Raw genomic sequence first — 15,864 nt, forward strand, 5'->3', positions numbered from 1 at the left:
GGATTTCTGAGTTCGGGGCCAGCCTGGACTACAGAGTGAGTTCCAGGACAGTCAGGGCTACACAGAGAAACCCTGTCTCAAAAAGAACCAATGAGCTCAGCTGGCATCCAGTTCTTGACACCTCTCTTCTCTCCCAGGGAGTTAGCTTTCACACTGAAATGCCAGAGTAGGGTCACAGACATCGGAAGGGTAGGCTGTGTTTTTCCGAGTGAGTTCTTGGTCGGAGCTTTGACTGGAGTACTTCATTCTTCCATTCAGCTGGGTGCTTTCACGTGACAGGCATATATGTAAAATTAGAGATAACCCTTGACATGCAATGGCTGGACTAGCGATTTCACTTAATGGTGGTGTGAAAAAAATCACAGACATTCACTAGAAATAATACTTTGAGTTTTGAATTTTTAACTTTTCCTCAGCCATCATTGATATGTGATGCTCTCTCTGTCTGTGTGTGTTTGTATGTATGCACATATGCACATGTATGTGTACATGTTCACACGTCTGTGCACCTGCATGCATGTGGGTGCACGTGTGGGAAGAGGGTAGGAGGGTGACCTCAATTGACTTCCTCAGTCGCTTACCACCCTATGGCTTGAGACAGTCTCTTTTGCTGAACTTGGAGTTTGTTGATTCCGCTAGGTTGGATAACCATCCAGTGCCAGGGGCCCCCCTCTCTCTCCCCAGGGCTGAGTTATAGAAACACATTAATAGGTCTGATTTTCTTTAATTTGGGTACTAGTGACCGACCTAAGGTCCTCATGCTTATGTGGCAAGTACTTTACCAACTGAGCCATGCCCCCAGCCTCGCTCTATGACTGTCTCCCGATACGGGGCAGCAGCAGCCAATACCCTAGTCGGATTGTGTGCTAGTAAGCTGTAGGTCATGGCAGGTTAGGGCGAATTAAAGGTGTTTTGTGGTTTAGGATAGTTTCTATTGGTTGTCTTCTTCCCAGTCATAGTATCTATCTACAGGCGAGCCAGCCATGGTGACCCTCCTTGGTATGTCAGTCTCCTGGTCTGAAGGAGAGAAAGCACCATGTTATAAAGCACTATGAAGTGGATTAGGCACTCTTGTGTTCTCAGAGAATGGTGCTTAAAGGGACACCACGGGCAGAGACAGTACACTCGTATATGACGTAGGTGTCCATTGTAGTCATGTGAATTGCTGTCTCCTCTCTTAAATGAAGAGAGCACTGTGAGCAACCTTCCACCCAAGAGCCGGCTCATCATCTCCTTGTTCTGTGTTATCTGCTACTGCTTGGTCATTGATAAGAGGGCTGCTTCGTAGCGCTAGAGGTATGCCCAGCCTCTATCCCTGAACCCACCATTGTAGGTTTGCTGTGGGAGCTCTGGGAAACTGAGGCAAGGAAGTTGGCTGAGATCCATGGTGGGTTAGGTTTTTGTTTGTTTGTTTTTCCACCAATCACCATGGAAACTGCTGACTCGTACGGCCTGAGTGACAAGGCATATTGCACCAGTGCCCAGATTGCTTGCTGCTCCGTTCACATTTTGGTTATCCGCTCCCTCCAAATGTCAATCAAGTCCCGAGAAGTGGGAGGGATAATGGGTTAAGGGGGAAGGAGGTAAAGTCGGTGTAGCGGTCATAGCTAGGGGTGGGACTATGTTCCCATCAGATCCAGGAGCCTGTTGAAGTGTATCTTATAAATCTGTGTGTCTAGAAGACTAACAGAGAGCTGGAGAGATGGCTCAGTGGTTAAGAGCACTGGCTGCTCTTCCAGAGGTCCTGAGTTCAATTCCCAGCAACCACATGGTGGCTCACAACCATGATCCGATGCCCTCTTTTGGTGTGTCTGAAGACAGCTACGGTGTACTCATATAAATAAAATAAATAAATAAAATCTAAATTTAAAAAAACCCAACCCCCCAAAAAAACAAAAAACAAAACAACGCTCCCCTCCCCCCAGGAGACTAGCAGTACCGTTCGTCGGCCCTGTCTGCTATTTTTCATTGATTGCAGGGGACCCTGCATACTTCAGCAGTCAAGACATGCGTGTAGCAGGCCCCACTATTGCTTTCAGGGGCCAGGGACCTTGTAGAGCAGGGATCTAGAGACAGAGGAGGTACTCTCTGTAGCCAGAGGTGAGGACTTAAGTCGCACTTATTTGGAAGCCGATCCATCCCTATGCTTGACTGGCAAGCTCCCTGGGGTTCTGAAGGAGAAGGCAAGCAGAAAGACATGGGGGGGCGGGGGCTGCATAGACTAGGTGTGCTCACATGCTACACTTTGAGTCGTCCAGTGAAGGAAGTGCGGGTTCTGTGGGACCCAGGCACACCCGACTCCCCTCTGATCTCATTGGAATATTGTAGCTTGTTTATTTGCTCATTCTAAAGTTCAGTTTCTCATCTGCACAGTGGGAATACCAGCTCCTGATGCAGCCAAGAGGTTAGCACAGGGCGAATCTGCCTGGGCCTTGCTTTGGGCCTTACGTTAAGGGTACGCAAATAAATACAGATAACTCTTGTAAGGGGGAGGGAGAGCACAGGAGATAAGGGATGAGGGACTGCTTGTGGGAAGATGGTAGTGCTAAAATGCCAGAAATCTGTCAGTCAGTCAGTCTGTCTGTCTGTCTCTGACTCTGTCTCTCTGTCAGTCTGTTTCTGCCTCTCAGTCTCTCTGTGTATGTGTGTGTGTGTGTGTGTGTGTGTGTGTGAGGGAGAGAGAGAGAGAGAGAGAGAGAGAGAGAGAGAGAGAGAGAGAGAGAGAGAGAGTCTTTTGTATTATATGGGTACATGACTTATCAATTTAAAAAAACCTATGGCCTATAGGAAAAGGTAGACTAGAAAGAATTTGGTATAGAACAAGGTGTGAGAGATTAGCCCAGGAAGATATAATACTGGACAGGCACATGGTACCTAAATACAGATAACCAGCATGTGGCAGACTGTAGATTAGAGTCAATGGGTTAATTTAAGTTATGATCTAGTCGGAGGAAAGTCTAGCTGTGTGGCCAAGGGTATCAAGGCGTTTATAAATATGGAATCTGGGTCTTCTTTCTGGGAGCATGGGGCTGGGAGGAAGAACCAGGCTGAACTTGTGCATGTATATGTGTGTGTGTGTGTGTGTGTGTGTGTGTGTGTGTGTGTGTGTGTGTGTTTTGCAGAGGAAACAAACTAAGATATTCTAGGACATTAAAAGTTTTAAGTGTGGCCTGGCCCAAAGGAATACAGCCCAGACTAAAGTTAGGTGTGGCAGTTGGTTGGTGCTACTTGTCAGCTTGACCCAGGGCAGAATTCCTTGGGAGGAGTCTAGATCACACAGGCCTATGAGCGTGTCTGTGGGGGATTGTCCTGAGTGCCTTAACAGGTTCAGGAAGACTCGGACTGAAGGTGGACTGCGGCAGTCCTTGGCGTGCCACTCCGGGCCGGGTGAGAGTTGAGTAGGCTGGCTGAGCTCTGAGCATGAGTGCATTCATGTCTCTCTGCCCCTGAGTGTGATCGCAAAATGATAGGCCGTGTCATGTTCTTCCTGCTGTGGCTTCCCTACAGCGATGGACTTTGACACTGAATTGGGAAACCGCATCAGCCTCAGCCCGTTCTCCTCGGAATTGTTTGTTGTCTGGGTATTTTATCACACACATGGAAAGGAAAGCAAGACAAGTGTGCTTGGGAAAGAGGCCTTCCATCTAACTGCTCTTGGTTGTTCCTTGGGGGCGGGGAAGTCTGTATTAGTTATATTTCTCACTGCTCAAGAGAGGGAAGGATTTGCTCTAGGCTCACAGGTTCGTAGTAGGGAAGGCCTGGCACTAGGATTCTGGACATGCATAGACAAATCAGCAGAGAGCTTGAGTCAGAAGTGGGGCTAGCCTAAAACCCCAGGTGCCATCCCTGTGTTGCTACCTCAGTCTAATAGTGCCCACTTTCCCAAGGTTCTGCAACATTCCAAAACAGCGCCCGTAGCTGGGAAACCCCGAAAGTGAAATTATTGATGGTTGTGAGCCACTAGGTGGGTGCTGGGAACTGAATCCAGGCCCCCTACAAGAGCAAGCATTCTTAACCGCTGATTCATCGCCAACTTCCCCTCCCCTCACCCTGTGACTGCATGAGAAGAGTGTAAATTCTAGGTGGTGGGTAGTTTGAAGGGAAGTGTGGACAAAAGAAACCTGGAATTCATTCCCTTCATTTTCTTTTTGGATATTTTCTTCATTTACATTTCAATTGTTTTCCCCTTTCCAGGTCTTCCCTTTGGAAACCCCCTATCCCATCCCACCTCCCCCTGCCTCTATGAGGGTGCTCCCCCACCCACCCACCCACTCCCATCTTCCCTCCCCTACACTGGGGCATCGAACACCCTCAGGCCCCAGGACCTCTCCTCCCACTGATATCTAACAAGGCCATCCTCTGCTACATATGCAGCAGGAGCCCTGGGTCCCTCCGTGTGTGGGGGCTCTTCAAATGTGTCATGTGACCTCTTGTGACCTTTGAGATTCTGGCACAGTCTTTGGGCTGGTAACTGTTTCTGAGTCACTTATTTCCAGGTGTCCCGGTGCTCACGTATGGGGTAGAGGAGGCTAGGGCCCCCACTGCTCTCTGTGCTTGCAACATGGCTGCCCATTTGATTCTTCTCTTCTGCCTCTCATGTAGCACATCCTGCTTCTTCATAGGAGGACTGGGTACCATGTCACATGAAACTCGTCAGCTGATATATCTGCCCATTTCAGACATTTTGTAGTGTCATGCTTTCTAGGACCCCAGGAGAAATCTTGGCAGAACATGCTGGTGTGTGTCAACATTCAACGCCTCTCCCTGCTTCCCTTCATGAGGGGTTTATATTGTCACTATTTTCGCCTGTTTTCCTTTTTGTATAGGAATTACTTTCCCAGAGCCTACCCCTCTGTTGAACACTTGCTCATCTCCAGTTCATTAGCACATGGCCATATTGTGTATGTGTTTGTGTATGTGTGTGTGTGTGTACTCATGGGCATGCCAGAGATCAAAATCAGGGGTATTCCTCTCTCTTTTTTATTTTTTTTTTGAAATTCAGTCTCTCACTGGACTGGACAGGAGCTCACACATTTTTCTAGCCCAGCTGGTCAGGGAGTCCTAGGCATCTTCCTGTTTCTGCTTATAGATGCTTGCCACACTGTATCTGCATCTCACAGATGCTTGCCACACTGTATCTGCATCTCACAGATGCTTGCCACACTGTATCTGCATCTCACAGATGCTTGCCACACTGTATCTGCATCTTACAGATGCATGCTACATTGTATCTGCACCTAGCTTTTATGCAGGTGCAGGAACTGAATTTGTTTGTTTCCTAAGCTCTTTACTGACTGGATGATATTCCTGACTGCTAGTTTTTGTTTTTTGGTTTTTTTTTATTTCTGATTTTTAAAACTTCATTTATATATCCTATTTTTAATTGCACTAAATAGTACATTTTATTATAACATTTCACTCATATATATATAATATGCTTTGACTATACCCATCTTCCCATTCCCTGCCGTTATCCTCTTCTCCCTTCAACCAGTGCTCCCCTCCTATTTCATGTCATTTTAAACATCTGGATTGTGCATAGGACAGGAAACATGGTGTTTGTCTGAGTCTTGTCTATTCTGTATAACATGATCTCCAGGTCTGTCCATTTTCCTGATAATGATGTCACTTCATTCTTTAGGGTTGAGTAATACTCTACTGTGTATATTTACTATGTTTTTACTATTCATCATCTGTGGTTGGGCATTTAGGTTGGTTCTCTAACTTGCCTACTGTAAACAGTGTTTCAGGCCTCTTTTGACCTTTCTTATCCACTGGATTCTTTCTTTGACTCTTACTCAAATTTAATATATATTCATTACATATATGTATACATATACACACATAGATACATTTATATTTATATATTCATGACATGTATCATATATATGATGCTTTCATTATATATGAATATATGTTTATATATTCTATGTATTTTATTTATATTGACTTATATATGAATATTTACATTTTATACATTTATATATAGTACTATAATATATATAACTATAAAGTAATGACACATGTATAAAAAAGATGAAGCATCTAAGCTTTCTTTATATCTTTATTTTTTTTCCTTCCCCACTATGTTCTCAGATTGCTTATATGTAATTTGTGGTTTTGACAGGTCTGCAGATTTTCCCCTTCAGTGAAGCCTCAGTGTAGGTGTTCACAAAGAGCCTGTGTTAAACTTAAACTGAGAATGTGTCTCATCTGTATGCAGTCGATGTATAGATGAGGGGCGCAGGAGCCATTTAGGTTGGTTAGGCATTTAGGTTGGTTCTCTAACTTGCCTACTGTAAACAGTGTTTCAAGCCTTGTGTGAAACTTAAACTGAGAATGTGTCTCGTCTGTGTGCAGTCAATATATAGATGAGGGACGCAGGAGCCACCCTGAAAAAGTCATTTTTCAGTTGTTTTCTGGGGCACTAACTTGGAGCCCCCAAAGCACAGTGGGTGCTGGGAACAGTGAGAACATTAATTGATGAAAGCGTGTGTTTGTTTGTTTGTTTTTAGGAATGGGGAAACTTCTTAGGGAGAATTAGACAGTTTTCCTGCTTAGAAATGCATCAAGAGGGCAGAAGGGTCACTGAAATCCCTTTTGTTTAGTCTGTTTATTTTATTCTGAATGTCCACCAGATGTGACAGTGCTAGTGGCCCTTGGTGTTTAGTCTGTTTGGGACAATTGACTCCACTAACAGGAACCCAGAGGTCCACGTAGATGGAGATTGCTGCCGGATAAGGCGGTCATTGGAACCATTTAGAGGCCAGAGCCCCCTGGGACTGTGAGCTCACAGGACACATAGGACACACAGGACACACAGACATCTCCAAAACTCAGCAATTTGCAATTACCGATCATAGTCCCAGCTTTCAAAAGTTCACCTACTTTTCTGCTAAAGTAATTTATGTCGGCCAGACCAGCTGGCTTATCAACGCCATCAGAACACCCTCAGGGAGAAGCTATGGAGTCCGATAGAGAAGCCATAGGCTGCTCGAGAGCCGCTGTCCTCATGACCTTATCTGTGAAGCTGATAAAGTACTCCTCTTAAATGCCAGAGCATCAATTACTGAGCCAATTACCTGGTTGATTGACCAAATGTTTTCCGTTCTTGCACTGGGGGTGAGGGAGGATGAGATGGGACACACTGAAGTCCAGGAAGGTTAAAATATGTTGAGCATAGCCCATGGGAGTAGATGGCTTAATTTTTTTCTTGAGTCTAGAGTGTTTTGGCAGACCTTGGTCATGCCCCTACAGCTCCTGGCAAACGTCTTTATGATCTGCATGTAGTATTTGGAGAAGCCATGTCAGAGAAGCAGAAAACCCTCACCGTGGACCTTCTCCGCAACAGTTTTCTGTGGATTCTGGGTTTTATATATAGCACAGACACAGCTCAGCCACAAGCCTCTTACAAGTAGACACATGATAAAGAACAATTTCAGTTGAAACACTAAATGCAGTTGTGTTATATGGGAAAGCCAACTGTCTGTATGTGTAGAAGCTCTATGTACCTGGACCAAGTCCTTGAAATGGTAGAAATAATGCCTCACAGAGTTGCTGTGATCATTAAATAAGTCATGGGGACCAATGAAGACACCATAGAACATATAATAAATTCCTAAGAAATTCAAGTGTTTAATCATGTTTTTTCACGAACAACCATTTGTTCACAACACAACACCAATCACAGAACAGCAGTATAGCTTCCTTGGTAATTCAGTTTTATTTTCCCAGCTTCTGTGTGTCCAGTGTCAGTCCAAATGTTGCGTAGCTGCCTTCAGTCTGCTGCAGTGGGTGCTGCTAGTCCCATTGTAAGGATGAAGCTCTCAAGTTCTCAGAGCTAACGAGTCCTTTTCTCCTGGCCTCTCCCAACCCCACTCCTTTTAAAAACAGGGTCTTGTTAAGTTGTATTCTAATTTACTGCATATAACAACTTTGTTGAAGATTTAAAAATCACCCGCCCTGTACCCCCCCTCCATAAACCTTCATCCTGCTCTCTAATAATTAGAATGTCTAGTTTCCTGTTAGTAACATCAGTGATAATCAATACACTAAAAGGGCGCAGTGTAGTGCTATGAGATGACTCACTGGCTAAGAGCACTAGCTGCTCTTCTGGAGGACCTGGATTCAGTTCTCAGACCACACACAGTGGCTCATGAATATCTGTAACTCTAGTTCTAGAGAGGCTGTTGCCCTCTTCTGACCTCTGCAGGAACCAGGCATTCAGACAAAATTCTCATACACCTTAGATAAAAAATAAACCATTTAACGAAAAACTCACAATGTAAAGGAACTCTTTTTTTTTTTAATTTATTTATTGTTATATGTAAGTACACTGTAGCTGTCTTCAGACCCCCCAGAAGAGAGCGTCAGATCTCATTACAGATGGTTGTGAGCCACCATGTGGTTGCTGGGATTTGAACTCAAGACTTTTGGAAGAGCAGTCAGTGTTCTTAACCGCTGAGCCACCTCACCAGCCCCATAAAGGACATCTTATAAGATTATTATATCCAGGAATAATTACAAACCATCTGCATGTGTATATATATATATGTATATATATATATTTTTTTGTGTGTATATATATTTGTATGTGTATATATGTTTAAAAGTATACATATACTTTCATATGTGCATATATATTTAAAATTTAAAAATAAAATTTGTTTATATCATTATTTTGTATCAGTGTATACCTATGAATTGTGAATGTAGTGCCCTTGAAGGCTAGAAGTGGGCATATTATAACCCCTGGAACTGAACTTACAGATGGTTCTCTGCCACCATATGGCTGCTGGGACCCAAACATGGAGAGCTCTTTATGAATGAACCATCTTTCCAGCCCTTACATTTTTGATTAGACATTGTAACCATATTGGGAATAATCTTTAGGTACCAGCATGTATGAGACACTACAGAACATATATGAACCTATTTATACCTTTTACTCGGCCCTGTGCTCATATAGAGAGTAGATCACTGTTCTTACAGTGTATTTTCTGCTTGTGTCCAGTCTTGGAGATGAACTGGTTGACATGACTGAAGGTGTCTACCCAAAAATGTTTCTAGGCTTATTGCCCAAGACTAGAAAACTCAGATGGGAAGTGGTGGCTCACACCTTTAATCTTAGCTCCCAGCACTTGGGAGGCAGAGGCAAGCGGATTTCTGAGTTCGAGGCTAGCCTGGTCTATAGAGTGAGTTCCAGGACAGCCAGGGCTAAAAACAGAGAATCAAAAAAACCAAAAAAAAAAAAAAAAAAAAAAAAAAGAGGTCATGATTCATTCAGGAGTACAGACCTATAGAAATAGGACTGAGTAATGTTCCCATTGGAGCTACATGAGGATCTGAAATACTATTGAAATATTAGTTCACTATTACAAAGTGAACCGTGTTGAAAATAAGTACTTTGCTCTTATAGATTAGCTTTCTCTTTCCAGAGAATCTCATATTTCAGTTCTGTGCCTTTCCAGGAGTCATTCCTGTGAAATTGGACATCATGGACCCCTAAGTAAACGTGCCACCTTTTAAGTGAAGCACGAAGCCAGGGAATATGTACCATAATGAAAGACAAGCTGGTGTGGTCTGTTACCTGGGTGTATTTTGAGAACTGGACTCTTACCAATGCCTGGCCTCTCCATACAGATCAGGGCAAAGGATTTAGACTGCATTTGTTTGTTTGTTTGTTTGTTTGTTTTAGCTGGAAAGTTTGAATTATAGGATTAAAAAGTACTGCCATGTTTTCTCACTACTATTTCTTCACGGTCTAGTCAGGAAGCATGAGGTATTTATTGCAAAGTATACCAAAGACCCAGAGAAAGGGCAAGATGTCATCTTAAGTTTTTTTCTGCCCATTTTGCGTTGAATTAGAAAGACCTGGGAGGAGGCCAGCTTACCCCGCTTTGGCCCTATACTGAATAAGTGTTCTGGGCATAGAAGTACTGTACTGACCTGGAGGAAGAAGAAACCCTGCTCCTGCCTTTTGGAGTGAAGAAGACACAGGGGAGCCTAATTTCATTGTTATTTACATTTTGATCCATTTCAGATATACTCAAAAGTGACATAATCTATGAGCGGTCATCACCAAGCTTCAACAGCTACCCGCTCATAGCTACTCCTTTTTCACTTTAGTCTCCAGTTTGCAGTTCTCTCCTGTCATCCACATTATTTTGAAGCAAATCCTAGAAGCATACATACTATTGTAAACATTTCAGTGTGTAAATCTAAAAAGAAACTGAACCTGTCTAAAACCCTTTCAAAACTTGGCTTGCATTTTGAAAAGATAACTGCATCCCTAAGTTTCTTCACAATTTCTTTCTATATTCTTCTTTCAGAGTGCTGTTTTTTTTTCACACACTTCCTCTTAATAATGGTTCCTGAACAGAGTAGCCCATAAACAAAGAAGATGTAGCCAGTGAAGGGGATTCCCCACAGGGCTCCTGCCAGCCTCCTCCCTTCACACTGGGTCTAGATCACAAGAAGAGAGCCTTGCTGGGATTTACATTTGGGCTGTTTCGAGAGCATGTGGTCAGCACCAGATTGCTAACGGGACAGAAATGCACCAAGTCTGAAAAAAGTGTTCCAGCACACGGAACTGTGAGAGCAGCATTCTGGGTGCTCACATTCCGACACACCCTTTGACAGGACCATGATTCCCTGTCTACCTGGCTGCCTTCTTTTCCTCCATTTTCTTGTTTCCTTGTCTGCCTTGTTTATCGTCTCTACTTTCAGATCTTCCCGTTTTCCTGTAGCACACAGTCGAGCTTCATTTGCCCATCATCTTATGTTCTTCTAGTATTTTTTCATTTAGTATTTCTGAATTGAAACTCATGGTATTAATTACATGCTTGTTTATGGGACATAATATAGTGATGGTGATGGTGAGGATGAGGATGCTGCTGCTGCTGCTGCTGGTTCTGGTGGTAGTGATGATGATAGTGATGGTGTTAATGATGATGATGGTAAGATAATAATGGTGTTATGGTGATGTGATTGTGGTGGTAGTAGTGATGATGATGATGATGGTGGTGGTGGTGGTGTATCGATGGTTATTCACCTTCTGAATAATGACATGGAGACTTATATTTATTTATGACCACTTAGGTTTTATAGTTGAGGCTTGCTCCCAATTAACTTGTATAACTTAATAACCTGTTTATACTAATCCACGTTCCACACATGGCCAGTTACCTCTCCTTCTTTGCGGTACATCCCACTCCCTCCAGTTCTGGCTGGTGAATCTCCCCATGCCTGTTCTTCCCCAGACTTCCTATCTCTGCCTGGATGTCCCACCTTTCCCCTCCTGTCCTGCTATAGGCCATCAGACCTTCGTTAAACCAATCAGATGGTGATGGAGAGAGAAAGATGTCTACAAAATATGGTGCAGGTGCTGAGCCATTAGAATAAATTAGAATAAACACACTCTGTTGATACAGAAATCATTTGAAAAATACAAAGACAACCTTTACACAGCTCACAGGAAAGATGATCTCAATGATGGTGGGGGGTGGTGAAGATGCTTAACAGTCAGGGTTCTCTAGAGGGGAAGAACCCACAGAATAAATATACCTCGCAGGGGTTCTACTCGATGGGCTTACATGTTATGGGCTGAGTGAGTAGTCCAGCTATCTTCATGCTGGAGAGGCTGAGAGTCGGGTAGCCGCTCTGTCCATTGGGACAAGTGCCTCAGTAGTACCTGGACTGCAGAGAAGATCCGGAGGACTCCTGGAGAGTTTCAGGTCCTTCATTTCATCCAAGAAGCTGAGTTCTGATGTCAGCTAAGGAGAGCAGAAACTCACAACTCATCTATGAGTTCAACTCAACAATGGCAGAGTTGATCTGCTCACCAGCCAGGAGGGAAGGCGAGGGAGCAAAAGGAGCTCCATGTTCCCCTTCAAATCTCTTCATACTTGCCCACTGTGAGGGTGGGGCAGGAGGGGGGAGGGGGAGGGGGAAGGGAGGCCCCCTCTGGTTTGTTCATCCTTTCCGCCAGGCAATGGCCTCCCAGACCCACGGAGAGATGCTTCTTTTAGTTGATTAGAGATTCAGTCAAGAGGACCGCAGAGATTCACCATCGCAATAGGGAACTCTCCTGTGCTCCCAAGTCAGTTATCAAAGGCTACCCATAGCACCGGTCTTCTCTGTGAGACATTTTCTTCTTCATGTCTGCCTTCCCAGCTCTTGCCTTCACTGTTGGTGTCACCCACCACGTAAGTTCACTGCTATCATTATATTGGAATTAACTACCTGTTGAGTCCTTTGAAGCTGAATTTACATAGTAATGGATTTTAAACCTCGTAATGTCTACTTTAGTGAAGTATTGACAGTTTCAGTTCAGCAAGCAACTCAGCACAGTGAGGAATAGCCCAGGCTGGCCTCGAATTCAGAAATCCGCCAGCCTCTGCCTCCCAAGTGCTGGGATTAAAGGCATGTGCCATCACCACCTGACGGAATTTAACTTTGAACCTAATTATTTAAAAAAAGGTTTATTTTATTATTTTTGATTGTAATTAGCATGCCTGTGGGTAGGTACGTGCATATGAGAGCAGTGCCCAAGGTGTCCAGAAGAGGGCGCTGTATGTTCTGGAAAAGGAGTTATAGGCAGTTGTGAGCTGGCTGATGATTCTGTAGGATTCTTTTCATCTTTCCCTCCCTTTCTCCCTCTCTCCCTCCTTCCCTCTCTCTCTCCCTTCCTTCCTTCCTCTTCCCAGACAGGATTTCTCTGTGTAAGCCTTGCTTTTCTGATTCACACTGTAGACCAGCTTGGCCTTGAACTCAGAGATCCTCTTGCCTCTGCCTCCTTAGTGCTGGCATTGAAGGCCTGCGCCACCACTGCATGGCTATGAACTTTGGTCTTCTAGAAGAGCAGTATGTGCTCTTAACCACCTGAATCATCTCTCTAGCCTTCTGTGTCTTTAACTGGATCAGGCTGAAGTACAGGACACCAGGAGTTCAAGCAGGCAGTTTAGATGAGGAAATTCACCAAGGCTGTATATTTCTGTAACATATAAATCTCAAAACAAACTTTCAGTATTATTGAGATACATATTTTTGTGTGATTCTCTGGAGTCTAGATTTCTGGAAGATATAAATACCTTAATTATTTTTCCCAAAACACAGAAACAAAACGTTTAATTATAAATATAAAGAAATCTCTCTGGATGATATTTGGGTTCTCAGTGTCTTAAAATCTCTAAATAAGAAAATCTCCAACTCTGATATTCTAGCCTCGAGTCAGGGAGGGGCTATGTGAGGCAGGGACTTGGAGGAGAGGAGGGCTGTTTGGGGGATGTAAAGTGAATAAATAAATTAATTAATGGAGGGGAAAAAAGAGACCATATTTATAATCCTACTCATGATGGATTGTGGTAACATGATCCAGAGACTCCTGGCATATGGACCACTGGGTGTTCTACTAAGGGACTATCCCGATTCCATTATATGGCTGTGGGAAGAACCATTCTAATTGTGGATCAGACTATGGCCTGGGCAAAGAACCTGCATTGCATAAAACGGAGACAGTAAGCCGGGAGTAGCATGCATGTCTTCGAGGTTCTCTTCTAAGGGCTACAATGTGGCCAGCTGCATCAAGCTCCGGTGGTCCAGACTTCCCCATCACCGTGGACTGTACGTTGAACCGTGAGCTGATGTAAGGCCTTTCTCTTAATTTGCTTGTGTTCGGCTGTGCTCTCCCAGCAACAGGAAAATAAACCAAGACACCAGTTCTGCTACTCATTTGCAGTGTGATCTTAAAGAGCTTTCCTCATCTCAAACAAACTGGAGCTGATAGACAGCCACACCAGGCCACCCACAGACTCGGCTGACACTGTACTTAAAGAACTCTGTCTGTCAGTGTCTGTGGAGACTGGGTGCTCAAAGGACTGCGTCTCTTCCCCCTCCTCTGCCTCCTCCTATCATTTTCATCATCTTTCACTCTTTCCTAACTCCTTCCCTCCCTGTCTCCCTTCCTCCTTTTCTTTCTTCTCTTTCTCCTCCCTTCCTCCCCTCCCTACCCCCTCCTCCCTCCCACCTTCCCTCTCTACCTCTCTTCTTTCCTTCCTTCCTTCCTTCCTTCCTTCCTTCCTTCCTTCCTTCCTTCCTCCTCCCATGCCTCTCTGTGGTTTGCTCTGTTCAAACAGCCATGAAAAGGACAATGAATATTTAGCAAACAGATATTTATGATGAGAAACCATAGACAACATTTTTGCTGCCACCGTGAAACTTACATTCTTGAGGGGAAGACAGACAGTAAAGTCAGTAATACGGAAATGTGAACTTAAAAAAGCGGAGATAATATGTTGAGGACAGTAAATGAATGGTGGTCATGAGAGATGTTTTATAGGAGTGGGGGGGAGGGGAAGGGCTTGGGAGGTTCTGTGGGGTTTCCATGGATGTGCTGAATCCAGAAAGTTAAATCTACTAGCAGCTAGACCTCTCCCTGTAGAGGGGACCATGGAGGGACAGGCAAGCTGCTAAGAGATTCATTCTGCCTTTTTTTTTTTTTTTTTTTTGGTTTTTCGAGACAGGGTTTCTCTGTATAGCCCTGGCTGTCCTGGAACTCACTCTGTAGACCAGGCTGGCCTCGAACTCAGAAATCTGCCTGCCTCTGCCTCCCAAGTGCTGGGATTAAAGGCATGTGCCACCACTGCCCGGCCTCATCCTGCCTTCTTAACTAATGCGATTCTAAGTTTCCAAATGAGCTTTCCAGTTTTTCTTTCCTAAGCTTTGTGTAGCCCCCTCCCCCCTAGGATTTTGCACTCTGCAGAGTCTTGGTGATGTGCAGTAGTGTGTAGTTTGTGGGGTTGTGTTGGTAGAAGTGCCTTGCCTTCTTCTCGGTGGCTTTTGTAAAGGCAGCTTTATCTCTGCACCTCCTGGTTCCTCTGGGCTCCTCGTAGGTTAATGGCATCTAATGACACTAATGACACTCTTCTGTGAGCTCTGTTGCCAGCTACACTTGGAACACGAGGCTAGGTGCAAGTTGTAGGGAGAGGGCAGCCAAAACCTCCAGGTCCCCAGGAACTTGGCTGGAAGCCCCGTTCACACCAGGAAACACACTAGAAAAAATAAACTCGGCACCGGCGACCCACACACTTCTGCCTTTCTCGAAGTCATGACTGGCGTCACAGACCCCCAGAATTGTGTTCGTCAGCCTTCAGTGGCACTGACAAATTCTGAGACACTCGCTTATCTCAGGGTGGCACCTTCTGCCAGCCGTGTGGGGCTATGTGCTGTTTGGGTTGGCACCAGAGCACACAGCAGAAAAGGCCTTTGTGTTCACGCCCACAGAGTGGGCGCTGTGTGAACCCTCATTTGTACCCCATCATTTTATGTACACTGGATGCTAGGACATTTCTATGTGGCCTAGTATTTTTCTTTTTTCTTTCTAAAGATTTCTTTCTCAGACCAGTACTGTTTAGCTTCTTGTCTGAATTCTCATGACCTGGCTTTGGTTTAAAGATGAATGTAGCCAAGACTCAGTGTATGCTGGGAGGGTACTGTTTTCAGAGAACCCCCCCCCCCCCAAAAAAAAAAACAAAACCAAAACACTCACACACCCGTACGTATGCATAAATACTCACAAACACACATTTGTGTGCTCACGCTGATGAAACACAATGTGTGCGTGTGTGTGTGTTCAGTCAGGCTGGCTTCCATTTTCCAGTCTGTACGAAGAAAAGAGCATACAAGAAACAGACAAGGTTCCCTCTGAGAATCCCTGTATTCTGTTCTCATCTAAGGTGAAGCCCATTTTCTGACTTTTAACAATTTCTGGTTTGGTTTATCAAAGGAAAGGTCGATTAGCGTTCCTGGCCACTTAACTTTGTTGTTCATCCCTCTCCTTCCCGGGTCAGTTCTCCTACCCCCCCC

General features: G+C 44.5%; 1 protein-coding gene across 1 annotated transcript in view; it reads left to right on the forward strand.

Annotated features, from left to right (window-relative positions):
- Positions 1-15,864, forward strand: part of Map2k6 (mitogen-activated protein kinase kinase 6) — a 121,254-nt gene that overhangs the window by 66,666 nt on the left and 38,724 nt on the right. The window lies entirely within an intron of this gene.

The sequence above is a fragment of the Mastomys coucha genome, unplaced genomic scaffold (assembly GCF_008632895.1).
Source record: "Mastomys coucha isolate ucsf_1 unplaced genomic scaffold, UCSF_Mcou_1 pScaffold5, whole genome shotgun sequence".
Lineage (NCBI taxonomy): Eukaryota > Metazoa > Chordata > Mammalia > Rodentia > Muridae > Mastomys > Mastomys coucha.